We start from the raw sequence: 14,735 nt of genomic DNA, 5'->3' as shown, positions 1-14,735 counted from the left end.
GCAGGTCCTTTAAATGGACATTATTTCTTAGTGGTCGTCGACAGTTTCACAAAATGGCCAGAAGTGTTTAAATACAAACACCCTACTTCGATGAGTACAATAGATGCACTAAGAGTTCTCTTCAGTCGTTTTGGAGTGCCTAAAACTATTGTCAGCGACAACGGCACCCAATTTACCAGGAAAGAATTTGAAGAATTCTGCAAGGCTCTAGTCATTGAACATTTAACAACGGCAATCTACCACCTAAGGTCAAATGGCCTAGCAGAGAGGTTCGTCGATACATTCAAAAGAGCCTTGAAGAAAAACCAAGGCATGGACACTGACGAGAAGAGTCTTGAACAATTTTTATCGGTGTACAGGATAACTCCGAACCCAAACACTGATACCGGTTCATCACCAGCCGAACTGATGTTTGCACGGAAAATCAGATCTGTATTTGACAGAATTTTACCAAGTGCAACCAGAGCAACAACAACAAAAGAAAATTTTCCAACAAGGTTTTACAAACCTGATGACAGAATATTCTTCCTGAATTACAGGAGTGGAAAAAATTTTTGGGAGGAGGGGATTATCATGAAAAGAATCGGACACATGCTATATTCTGTAAGCAGTAATAAATTCGACTGTCGCAGGCATATAAATCAGCTAAGACCTCGACACACTGATGACTACAAACAGGCAGAAGAAAATGACCTGCCCCTAGAGGTTTTGTATGATTCTTTTAATATTCCCCAACCCTTAACAGAACTTACTCCAGATTTGATAGTTCCAGCTTCTCCACTAACTCCACCCATTCAAACGATATTGAGGAGAAAAAGTACAAGGGTGAAAAGAAAAGTTAACCGGCTTAGCCCCAAGCCAAAAAGCAAATGATATTAAGCCAAATTCTCTTGGGAGAAATTGTCTTAGGGGGAGGTGTTATGGCGAGATGAGCAATTCACCACCGGAACTTTTTATCGAAAGAACGTTATCACCGGTCACCAGTTGTGAGAGCCTTCCCTGGGCGGGAACATTTAAAAACGTAACATGCTGTCTCTGTAAATATTCTCAATAAACTTCTCTATTTCTTTATTACTTCAGAACCTCTTTATCCATTTATTTCCCTGGTGGAATACCTTTCTTGAATATCCTTTTATTACGGCCACCCACCGCAGGATATATCAAATATATATTGGGAATTTTAGCTTGGCAACATAGAATTTAGAATAATAAAATATTAGGTTCAAAATATTTATATAATAATTTTGGAATTTAGCTAACAATAACAAATGGCATAGTTGGGAAAGAAGGGTTTGAGATATATACATAGACAATTAGACAGTTGGAGAGACAAGGGGCAGTCAGCTTATGATCAGGTTAGATAGTAGACTGATAATGGTCTCTGTATGCCATGGAAGATATGGGGTACAGGAAATAACCAGAATGTAGAAACAAGGAAAAGCGTGGAACTTCCAAGGTTGGAGAACGTCTGGAAATCAGTTTCATGAAAATATAACCTGACACTTGATGGTCGTTCCTTGGGATACATCTTCATTGCAGCTTTTGTAGATCTGCCAATCAAGATCAAAAGATGGACGAAGGTATGGTCTTCTGTAAACCTCAGAAAGATGTTATCCATCCCTTTAAGAAGAACTGTATGTTATTGTCTCTTTGAAATGTTTATTATACGTTAACATCACACGCCCACCCGCAGCAGCGAGCATTATATCAAGACGTACAAACATAAATGAGCACTAGACAATGACGCATACATATGAAACTAGACCTTAAGTGTACATGTTATACTCGGTATATAACATGACATTACACATATATGAGCACAAAAATATAGACGACACAAGTAAATGCATAGGTTCCTCCACTATATAACAGTTGATATGCCATAAAGCAAACAAAAAATATGCTGTGAACGTGCATCTATGCATTCATTGCACATGCTGCAATTGGCTGCTCATTGTTTTCACCCAGATTCGGAGCTTGATTTTTTTAAATGCTACAACAGACGGATTCTTCCGAATAAAATTAAAACTTCAGTTTGAAACCAGAATTAAAGTTTGATTTTATAAACTTGCAATTAGATTTGGATTTTCTACCAAACGGTCACGTTTATCTGAACATATTACAACAGACTATTACAACATTAATCTGTTTTTAATTCCTGTCTGTATCCAGAGCGAATCTCAAACTGACCATACTTGCTCAAAAATATATATGTGTAGGATGGTGATGGAAGTCGAGAGGGTTTTTTTTTTTTTTTTTTTTTAACAGATAACTAAACTGATCTCCCCACCCACCAACAGAATGGATAGTCAAAAGGTATCTACACCTGGAATGAAAGTCATAAAAATAATTCCCAAGCCAGGAAAGCTGGGCACTTGTGTCAATTAACAGACTTCCGGGGAAGAGATGATAACATTCTATCAAGTGGTTAGTTTGGGGGAAATTAACCCTGAATGCTGCTTGATGAAGGAGGGGGGAATGTTATTTCGAGACAGCGGAATGTGACGGCTAACAGCAAAGTCATAAAAAGTCGCCGATTCACAGGGCTTGGTGTTTGTTGCTTGACCAAAATAATAATAATTATCTGTTGATAGAAGACCACTACGGAAACGGGTCAAGAGGACCCGTTGAGTGGTAATTGACCGTGACAACCCGCCCTTCCTGGTGCGTGGACATTTATTGTCTTTACTGACGTGGTAATTTAGTCTGGGATCGTTGACATTAGGAGTGGTGGGCGACGAGGCTCGTTAAAACCGAAAACCCTTTTCTCTTCAATAATTTTAAAGGTCGTTTTTTTCTTATTTTTTCTTCTGCGTCCGGGCATTCAGAGTTCAGCGAGACATTACTGGACCCCCCCCCCCCCCCCCGAAACAAAAGTATGCCCGCTGATTGGTTGGCCGCCACTTGAGGACGTATTGGGAGAGGAGGGGTTGCAACCAACCGATACTGATAAAATGTTAAGTAAAGATCTGAAGAGACACACTTTGCCACGCGTCTTGGCGACACCTCCTTTCCTGATAACATGCACCTCTGTGAACTTTTTCTTCCCCGTATACTGACGATAGAAAAGCGAAGTACTTTGTTAAAAACCACCAGCCCCAATCTGTATAAGTAACTAAGTCAGTTGTGTATATGCTTTTTGTACTGTTGAAAGCAATAATTATTCTATGTTAAGAAAAGCCAGTTTGACTTCTTTTCTTTGTTCTGAAAACGCCGTTGTTGAGTGCAGTCTATTTTTCAGACTGGCCCGGTTGACAGTTTGGAAGTCGGACCAAGGGTGGAAACAGTGAGTGGACCACAGCAACAGGGACGAACTCGACCACTAGATGAGAACACAGGTAATGCTACAGGGATTGGCATCTGAGCCGTCCTGTAGGGGTTACGTATAGATATTGGCTGTCATTTGAGGTAGGACAACCAATAAAACCACTTAAAAATCATACATTTATCTACAAACATACAAAAAAACTTTACTGCCCAAGGTATCTCTTAAACCCACCGAACTGACTCGCTTCCTATCTTGCTGGAATATATACGGTGAATTAACCATTTATTTTGAAATATAAATTAGCATAACAATTAATGATTAGTGTTGTGGAGACGCCCACTAATTAACATAGGCGGGTGAGTGAGATATATAAAGTTATCAATCACCAATACCGGGAGAGTCCGGCAACGACCGCCAAATAGGCAAGATGCCTATGCTGCCTCCAGTAAAACATGCAACATGCCACCTGCCGGAATATCTTCAACTGAAGTATATCTGAAGACATGTAAATATGTATATAACTTTTCTTCCTAATATATTATTGTATACCTTTACTTTCGTGTTCTTGTTAATTATTTGTGCGGACACAACAATTAGTTTTGGCACATCCTATATATAGATATTAGTTGGACCACACTAAGACACCTCGAGATTCATCAGCTGTTAATTTATGGATATAAAAAATTATTATCCAGGATGTTTTGTATCTGTAGTAGATATTAATATTTGTAGGATTTCATGTTCTTTAATTTCTCAGAACTAATTCTCATTTAAAGAAGCAATAACCTTTCCAAGTTGAGAAATCAAATTTTTGGATGATGCATCACTGGCCTGTCATCCGCATGCAATGTCCACTGTGCACCCTACTGAACATGCAGCATTGTACGTGTTTATATTTACAAACCAAGTTATGTGAGAACAAAAACAAATAAATGTGCACTGCTTTTTATTATAGATTGGAGTGTGTCGCGTTTCATGCTGTCTTGATCTATTTGAATCCCTATAAACTGTAACTAATTATTTAATAAATTTTTTGATGCAAGTATGATTAATTTCATATTTGTAATTTCTTATAATGCATTAACTTGCAAAATTTATTGTATATTTTGCAAACCTCTTTTCTCTGATGAGGAGAATTGCATTTTTCAAAACTCCGTGGAATAATGTTTTTGTTTATTTGTACTCCTTGTCGGATAATTAAAATTTTGTATGCCTTCCTTACAGGTTTTTAATGATTTTTTAGAAAATTTGAATAAATTTTCAATAAGATTTTTCTATTATTAATACGATAGCGTGTGTGTTATTTTTGTGTCACGCTTACGTCTAGGTCATTCAATTGTTATGTACTTCCATAAATAATTTTACCAAGAATTCTTTATAAGTTTCGGTTTCAATAATAGCTGATAGCACTTAAGTCATCAATTTTTTTTTTTTTTTTTTTTTTTTTTTTATAAATAATTTTCTCAAGAATTCTTCATAAGTTTCGGTTTTAATTATGGCTGAAGGAACTCAAGTTAAATAAATATATATATATATATATATATATAATAAGTTATAAAATATATATGGCAATTAAGCTACACTGAATATTCCGCATTTCATCCACTCTAGGACTCTTCAGGATTATGCGCGAATTTTGTGGTTGTCTGTCGTTTTTATATACGCACCTTCTATTGAGATTTTAGTTAGCTAATCAGCTTTCTAGTATCAACCGCGCCCTTCCTATCAGCCAATGAACATGCACTTACCGGACAAAGGCCTATTTGACCTCTGGTTGACCTGTTCCTTTGTGTGTGCTCTATTTAGCCTGGATATCTAGTTTCTTGAACTGTTTTAAATCTAGGTTAGAGTTTTTTTTATGTTAGTTTATATATATATATATATATATATATATAATGTGTGTGTGTGTGTGTATGATAGTTTATGTATATTCATGTTTATTTAATTCATTTATTTGTTTATTTTCTATTGTTTTTGTTAGTTTTAAAATTATTTTGTATTGCTATCCTAGAGTAAATTTTATGTGAACACAGGTGTTCGCTATTTCTCTTCTACAGTTTAATAGATGTTGGGGTTCTTTAAAGTACAGGATAGCAAATTTTTCATGAAGGCATAATCTACATGGGTCGTCTAGGTCTCTACATGTGGTAGCGTGTCTTATTTTCCATTCGACTACCGGCGAATATCCGCTTTCCTTGAGTTCCCAGTATTTATTTGCTATTGTTGTTTTCATACAGTGTTTTTTATTGTTGAATGTACTTTTGTGGTCATAATATCTAGTTTTAAAATCTAAGGAAGTCATACCTACGTAATATTTCTTTCGCAAATAATGTGGCTTGGTAAACTATGCTTTTGGTTAGACATTTATTTTGAAGTGGGCAAAGTGTGTGGTGTCTACAGTTGCATTTATCTTGTTCGTTATTAGTATTTTTTATTTTTATTTCTAGTATGGTTGTTGTTGTTGCCCGGAGTTGGTTTATTATTATTATTATTATTATTATTTCTGCTAGTGTTAGTTTTATTTTTGTCATGGTGGCTACTTTTTTTATTGTTCATTTTGTTGTTGTTTACATTGTTTTTGTTTAATATTTTGTTATTATGTGCTTTAATTATCATCTCTAAATTTTCGCAACAACTGTAGGATAACTTTAAAGTATTTTTATTGAAAATTTTGTGTAAGGGGTTGGTTGCGGGAAAGTGTTTTTCAATAAGACCTAGAAATTTCTTGCCAAGTTTTGTTTTTAACATTTGATTGTATGGGTCCATATACCAAATTATAGTTCTTTTTCTTCTATTTTTACTCTTATTATAGTTATTGGTGTTTTGTTGCTTATATTTGATATCGATATTTTTGTATCCACTATTTTTTTAGGGCTGTTTCATAGATATTGGTTGACCTGTTAAATGCATTTTCATCGCTTGAGTTATTGCTGAGTCTACTTATGATCGAGTTAGGAATCTGTTTTATAATTGATGGTGGGTGGTTGGCTTAGGGTTTACATATATTGGAGTAGCGTTATCTTTTAAGTAGGATTCATATGTGTTTTTATCTAAATTTAACGTGACGTCCAGGAAGTTTGTTATTTTTATGTTAGCTGATACGTCTGCTTTTAGGCCTAATTTTTTCATTTCCTTGTGTATGATTTTCTTAAAATTATCTCCCTTGACTTTGTTGAAGTCCTTTATTATAGCTAGTCCATCATCTGTATATAGGCCGATATCCGTAGTATCAAATATGCTTGTGAGGGTATATAGAATGAATAATCCCACAAGATCTGATGCCTCTGCAGAATCCCTGGCACCCATCGCCAAATCAAACGAATTTGTCATTTTAGTTTTTATCCATTGGTTATTGTTATTTATTAGAACTGATTTCCTACATTTTTTTAATGATGTTGATTTCTTCCGAGGATATATCAGTGTCTGCCTCAGCAAATTCTAGGGCAATGTTAAAAAGTTGTTCGGATATCGAGGAATAGAAGTCTATGATGTCAAACTATTTAAACGTACATTTATCTTTGTTTTCTATATTTTTAAACCAGGTGATTGCTTCGGCAGTATTTTCCCGCTGGTTTAATTCTAGATCTTGTTTGATTTGTTTGTTTATTCTTGAAAGTATTGTTTTGCTAATTCTACCTATTTCTGGTTTAGTTGGGTTTATCAAGCGGGTGCTGGGATTATTATTAGCTTGAAGAGTCCTAGAGTGGATGAAACGTGGAATATTCAGTGTAACTTAATCGCCATATATATTTTATAACTTACTATTAGCTCTACCTATGTATTGAGCACTTTTGAAGTAAATACTTAAAGTTTACGCATAAATTTATACTTTCGTATATTAATTTTATGTAAGTGAAGTAGTTATATATATATATATATATATATATATATATAACTTGAGTTCCTTATATACACACACACACACACACATTTTTTTCATTTTATTTTGGTTTCGATTCAAGTTAATGCACCCAAGTCATATGGATATATTTTCTTTTATTATTTTTGAAATTGCAACTTTATAATATATAAATCGATAGAACATTAACTGTATAATAATATATATGAAATCTGCAAAAAATTAAAATACATTTAAGCATACTTTATGACTGGGCTTTGCTGGGCGTTCATGCTAGCTTAAATAAATACATTTTTACAAGGTGGTCGCCACTTATCAAGGCCTGGAAGCCACTCAGGGATAAGGGTTATTGTAAGTACAGTACGTTAGTGTGGAGATTTAATAAAGTGTCTACCTAAGGGGGCGGTTCATCAGCAATTTGTTTACGTTGGACTTGAAGACATCCAGGTTGTAGTCCGGTGGGAAGCAGGCAGACGGAACAGAGTTCCACAGGCGTGCAGTTCTAAGAAAGAAGCTTTGTTCATGGAATCTACATTTTGATTTAGGCATAGATAAAGAGTGGGAAAAGTTTTTGACAGTGGATTCAGCTAGATGGGTGTTTTTCGTGAAAGATTGGCAAGGGGGGACCAGAGATTGGAGTTCAGACGAGCAGCACCTGCCATGGAAATAATGATAAAACAAAGATAGGCTTGCAACGTCTCTTCTGTGGGAGAGAGGTTGCAGGGAAGAGAAAAGGGTATCCCCCACAGCCACAAAGTCTATTTTGTACTCTGTCAAAGCAGGATAGGCTGTTTTTAGCAGCTCCTGTCCAGATATGGCAGCAGTATTCCATCCTTGGACGTACTTGGCTTTCATATTGATAGAGAATTGCATCAGTAGTGAGATATCTTCTGGAGCGGTAGAAGGATCCCACCATCTTTCCAGCGACCTTGGCAACAGACTTGATGTACGTGTTCCATTTCAGATCAGGAGTGAAGGTCAAGTCCAGAAGCTTGTCAAAACATGGAGCTTCTCCTTGACGAGAGCCATCCATTTCAATTGATTTGGGAGATCATCAGAGCGTTGATGATGTAAAGATAGGAGTTTGGTTTTAGATGCATTAAAGGTAACCAGCCACATCTTCCCCCACTGAACCACGCGCTTGAGATCAGAGGAGAGAGAATCAGAGAGAGCTTTGTCATTTACAGCCTTTGATGTGTTACCGTAGATGGTCATGTCATCAGCATAGATGTCAACGAATGATTTAAGTATGTGTTTTGGGAGATCATTGATGTAGATCAGGAAGAGAGTTGGGCCCAGGATGGACCCTTGAGGGACTCCAGCATTAATACTCTGGGCCTCTGATTTTTGTCCATCAACCACTACTCTTACGAGCCTATCAGAGAGAAATGATTTAATGATAGAGAGAACATTTCCAGTTATACCATAGCTGGAAATCTTGTGTAGTAGGCCTTTATGCCATACCTTGTCGAAGGCCTTTGATATGTCAAGAGCAATTGCCCTAGAAAGGAAACCTTTGTAAAGAGATTCACTAATCCTATGAGATATAACCGTTAGCACATCTGCGGTAGATCTTGCAGAATGGAAACCATATTGCGTGTCGCTAAGAAGGTTATTTCTGCTGAGGTGGTTGACTATTTCTCTATTTAATATGGATTCCAGCAACTTACTCATGACACACAGGAGACTTATTGGTCTGTACTGAGAGGGAGATGACTTATCACCTGAGTTCTTAAATACAGGACATACTGATGAGGTTTTCCAGGGTGTTGGAAAGCAATTCTCCTTAAGGCAACGCTTAAACAGTTTCGTAAGTATGGGAGCAAGTTCTGGTTGAAGCTTTTTTAACACTATAATTGGGATGCTTTACTGGAATCAAGGTTCTTGATTAGCTTGGCGACCTCATGTACAGATATTTGTATGTTACCTTGTGTGTTCTGTGTTATAGGAGGAAATATGGGAAGTTGATGGCCTTCATCACATAGGGTAGAATTAGCTGCAAAGTTCTTGGCAAATAGTTTGGCCTTGTCTGAAGCTGACGAGATGGCTGATAATGGTTGGAATAGAACGCACACTTCTGTTCAGGATCCTATTTGTTATTTGCCAAACCTGGTGGGAACCAAGCCGCTGATCAGCTACTTTGGATTTAACAGACTGGGCATATAGCTCTCTTGCATATGTGTTTTGGGAGATCATTGATGTAGATCAGGAAGAGAGTTGGGCCCAGTATGGACCCCTGAGGGACTCCAGCATTAATACTGTGGGCCTCTGATTTCTGCCCATCAACAACTACTCTTATGAGCCTATCTGAGAGAAATGACTAAATGATAGAGAGAACATTTCCAGTTATACCGTAGCTGGAAATCTTGTGTAGTAGGCCTTTATGCCAAACCTTATCGAAGGCCTTTGATATGTCGAGAGCAATTGCCCTAGAAATGAAGCCTTTGTCGAGAAATTCGCTAATCCTATGAGATATAACTGTTAGCACATCTGCTGTAGATCTAGCAGAGCGGAAACCATATTGCGTGTCGCTAAGAAGGTTATTTCTGCTGAGGTGGTTGACTACTTCTCTATTGTGGATTCCAGCAACTTACTCATAACACACAGGAGACTTATTGGTCTGTAAAAGAAATCCCCTAAAATTAGAAGGTTTTTTTGATTCAGACTGGGCAAACGACGAGGATCGCAAGAGTGTATCTGGATATTGTTTCAGACTCTCAGAAAATTGGCCTATCATTTCATGGAAATCTAAAAAGCAACAGATTGTATCTCTTTCTACGTGTGAAGCAGAATTTATCGCGCTCACACACATGACCCAGGAAGCACTCTACCTTAAAAATATCCTGAAGACTATTTTAGAGCCAGAATTGATTACAAGCCCCATAGTAATTAATTGTGATAATCAAGCCAGTATAGTCTTAGCACAGAACACGATAATCAACCAAAGATCTAAGCATATAGATATAAAATACCATTTCATAAAAAACGAGATAAAAAAGGAATCCATTATTTTGAATTACATATCATCAGAACAAAATATCGCTGATGTATTTACGAAACCGGCGACACGGATAAAGCTACAACATTTTCTCTCAAAACTTGTTGGTGAATTCGACTGAATAATTTTTTTTTTCTTTCACTGCCCTGTATGTATATAGATTTCTATATATTAAAAATACAGACCAGCGAAGTTCCAGTTATGAGAAGGCTCTTACTTTTTTGCATGAATATCAGTGGAAACCCCTAGGGGTAATGCTCAGAGTATATAGATTTCTATATATCAAAAAAAAAAAAAAAAAAAAAAAAAATGGTCCTGGACAAGACGTTAAACTGTATCCATTTTATTCGTATTAACTATTAACACTTTAACCTACTAATGCGTAACTAATACTTTTGCTTAAAAAAAAAAAAAAATCTTTGTAATTTTCCTTTTTGACATTTGAACACAATTAAAAATGGCGTCTTTTTAAATGCTAAAATTCTAAGATCCAAAAGATTTCTAATTTTTGTTATGTCTAGTAAATATAAAAATATATATTTATTTTTTAGCAGAACAAATACAAGGGACTTCCCCATTATAAATATAGGGAGGGTGTTGCAATATTTTGAACCTTTTAATGGGGTATGATCCCACACAGTCGGACGATTCTATTTATTAACGATGCTGCTAAGAACTGACGAATCGAATTAATTCACGTTCTGCTACCAACCAATCAGAAACCAGAATTGCTTCATAAATATTAAACCTTTTCTGGAGCAATTTCACATGTTCTTTTCCCGGGTTTCGACACGGTAAGAATATTTTGTTCTGTGGAACTGTCTACTACAAACAAGTCACCTACCAGGACTTGTGTGTAATAGCGAACCATCTGAAACTCAAAATGGCTTACACTTCTAGACTTATCACCTGAATTCTTAAATACAGGGCATACTGATGAGGTTTTCCAGGGTGTTGGAAAGCACTTCTCCTTAAGGCAACGCTTAAACAGTTTGGAAAGTATGGGGGCAAGTTCTGGTTAATATCACTTGAAATGTTATTAAATATTTTAGTCAATGAGGTTTGGTAAACCTGGCCCAGCATGTTAGTATAAATTGTGGAGCTCATTCTGCCCTCACGTGTACAACAGTCTGGTGCCAGAAGAAGCCATGTAGTCCCAAATCATTATACTTCCTCCTCCAAATTTGACAGTTGGAACCACACAATAAGGAATTAAATGCCTTTCTTTCTCTACAGCGAGCATAAACTGCTCCAGGGGTGTCAAAAATCTGATGAAAAAAATGAGAATTCGCTACAATTTTTTAATAGATATTATGGATGTGTATTCACATAAAAATTTCAATTGTTCCTTTCAAAGTTTAGGAAGTAGAAGCTGTTAACTTACCTCAAAGTTACTTTTGCCAGACCAAACAATTTTGGCCTGATCATCAGGTATCCAATTTTCATGTTTTTTTTTGCAAATTCAAGTCAGTTTTTCTTGTTGGCCTGAGATAAGTATGGCTTCTTCCTTGCCTTGCATCCTTTTTATCCCGCTTCTAATAACCTTCTCATTGTTCGAGCTGACATGTTTTTGTTTGCATCTTCTCTAAGTTCAGCAGCAAGCCCTAAAGAACTTTTCCTATCTGCAAGGGATGCTGTTTTCAAAGATCTGTCTTCTCTGGCAGTTGTAGACTTTTTACGCTCTTATCCTTTTCTTTTTGAAAGATGTTGTTTCCTTGTACCTTTTAATCATTGTTTGAACTCCCTTCCTTGAACATTACATCTTCCTGACAATTTCTACCTGAGAATATCTTTCACTAGATAATGCAAAAATTTGTACCCTTTATTTAGTTAATTTATGGACATGAAACAATTAATGTCACTTCAAATACAAAACCCCCGTGTGGTATTTCTGCTGTGTTTAAAAGACTGACAACACTGATATATGAAAATATAACATATCTTTATTGTATACTAACTTGGATGCCCAGCGTTGCCCGGGTGTTTGTAGGTGTATGTTGAGCCAAAAAAAAAGTGGTAATAGGCAGGCAGGCTCGAGCCCATACCGTGAAAGAGGAAAAGAACGTGAAAAAAAATCCCAAAAAATGTGACATCTTTGCCATTGCGTCCATCGCCAAACCGGAAGTAGCGAAGATTTAAATTAAGGCTAGTACATTCAAAAAGAGATGACTTTCGAAAATATCAGCGAAAAAAGCGACCCCCTCCTTATAGAAATGTGCCCAGTTGAGGGTGAAGGAATTAATGTTGTTGGCCAATTTTTCGATTTCTTTCGTCCAAAAGGTTGAGCTTCAAAACAATACTGATCTTCTGAAAATCCGTCGCCTCTGTCGAAAGTTTTAGTCAGACATACATACATACATTTAAACAGACAGGTGAGATTTATATTATAGACTAGCGGGGGGTACCCGGCGTTGCCCGGGTATTTCTAGTTGTGTATGTTTTTTTTTGGGGGGGGGGGTAAATCAGAACAAAAAGGAAACTTAACGATAGCGATTTAAAAGAAAAAAAAAAGATGGGGGGTTGGTGGCATGTAGGCTCAAACCCGGAGCCTTGAGGACTGTAGACTGAGCCTGAACACCTGCACTACGGCGACAATGTTAATGCAAGAGCGATTAAAGTGAGTCAAGTCAAGGAGATTTGATTGACAGGTTGCCGCTTAATAAGGTCATCGCGGGAGCGTTAAAATGACGGGGCAGTTTTTTTGCGTTTGTTTACTTTGTTTCACTGCGGGATCATTTTTTCATTTACTGCAGGACAGTTTGGGCCTCACCGAGATGATGGGATTTAAACCAGCTCCCCATTGAAAGGGGATTGTCCAAATTGAATAGCAATTGTCTGATATAAGGAAAAAACTGCATTGATCAAAGCTGATTGCTTTTGGACGTTCCCGGCGAATCACGCTGGGAATGATGTAACAATCTTCGTATTAATTTCACTTTTTTATACGAAAAAGGCGAATCTACACATGCCGATTGAAAAATGTTGAATATTTAGCTTTCGAAAGTGGGCAAATTAAATACACATGCGACCTCAGTTCGTAACTCGTAAATATTATGATTTCAACGTGATATAAAAAGTTTAAAAAATGAACGACGGCCTCGAGAAGCTGCCAAAAAAAATCCTTTCTTGGACATACACAAAAAGCGAACATACATAAATACACACATTTTCGCTTTTATAATTATAGAAGATGACTGTTATGGATGGTTGGTTGTTAGGAGATACACACATGAGAATTCAACAGGTTGATTTTTCTCCAACCCAAATTGTCAACCAACAACAATATCCTTTTGAGTTATTATATAACTATTTGTGACCACCATTTGGGATGGTATTGTCACTTTATACCCCAAGGGAGTTTTATTCGGCCATTGTCATTTCACTGGATTGACCTGACATGGATTACACCTGTGTAACCTTTTGCCAAGACATTTCAAACCTCATACTTTTAACGTCTTCTTTTTGACAATCGATCAATGTTGTTGTTTCTTCATAACAGGTGCCTATGTCAGGTTCATAAATTTTTTAAAATTTTTATTCAAATGACCCTTTGGTACCTTTGATAATTTTATTATTCTTGCAGGTGCACGTATCTGTCAAAAGTATTTCTTTGTACACATGACCTAGGCATGAAACAAAATGTCAAGGTCATAATTTTTATTCAAATGACCTTTTGGTACATTTGATAATTATTTCATTTCTTAAATTTGTCGCCAAGTGCACACTTTTGTCAGAATAATTTTTCAGTACACACAGCCTAGATATCCAACACCTGGACATTAATTTTTCTAGGATTCTAAGTAGTTTGATTTCTCAGCATAAACCCTCGTTTAAAGAGACAATGACTTTTCTAAGTGAAGAAACCAAATTCTAGCTAGTTAAACTCTGAGAGATATAATCACATTGTTGACATACATTGCAACCTGACTAAGCATGCATCATTGTGCATAGTATATATCTACAATGCAGCTATTCACTAACTTGTAAGAATTTTTTTTTTCATGGATTCTAATCAGAATGCCTGTTATTGTGTTAGATGTGATGATCCTGAACCTTGATCGACTTATCTCATCCAATAAAAGAGTTTGCTTTTAGCCTGTTGTATAGTTTGAAAACTAAAAAAAATGTCAATCATAGGTTACTATTGAGGATTGAATTTGCAATCTTGGAGAAAAAAACGACTAATAATCTGAAATTTGTTACACAGTATATATAAAAAAAGTACATGCCACATAAGACCTGTTTCAGCGTAAGAAAAATATCCTGATACTAAATCTGACCTTTATTTCTCTAGATTAGGCACCTTTTTCATGTACTAGAAATCATTTTTTATTATTATTATTGGTAAGGAATAAAAAACAATTCTCATTTTAAATATTTTTCCTAACCCTCTTGTGTAAAGTGTCATCCTCCCTATTTATATTCTAGCAGTAGTTTGCCAACATGCCAGAGTTCCATTTTCTTTTAAAAACCTTTCTCCATCACTAAAATATCCTGATGGAATCTCTTGTCATGTTCATCATTTACATCACTAAGATACTCTGTAAGATTCTCAACAATTTTGCAAAAAAACTGTACAGAATTTGACAAAAAGAAAGCCTGTAATGGAT

This window comes from Euprymna scolopes, chromosome 19, assembly GCF_053919585.1.
Source record: "Euprymna scolopes isolate OS-2025 chromosome 19, ASM5391958v1, whole genome shotgun sequence".
Classification (NCBI taxonomy): domain Eukaryota; kingdom Metazoa; phylum Mollusca; class Cephalopoda; order Sepiida; family Sepiolidae; genus Euprymna; species Euprymna scolopes.
The sequence above is the reverse complement of the archived record's forward strand: the minus strand, read 5'-3'. Positions refer to the sequence as shown.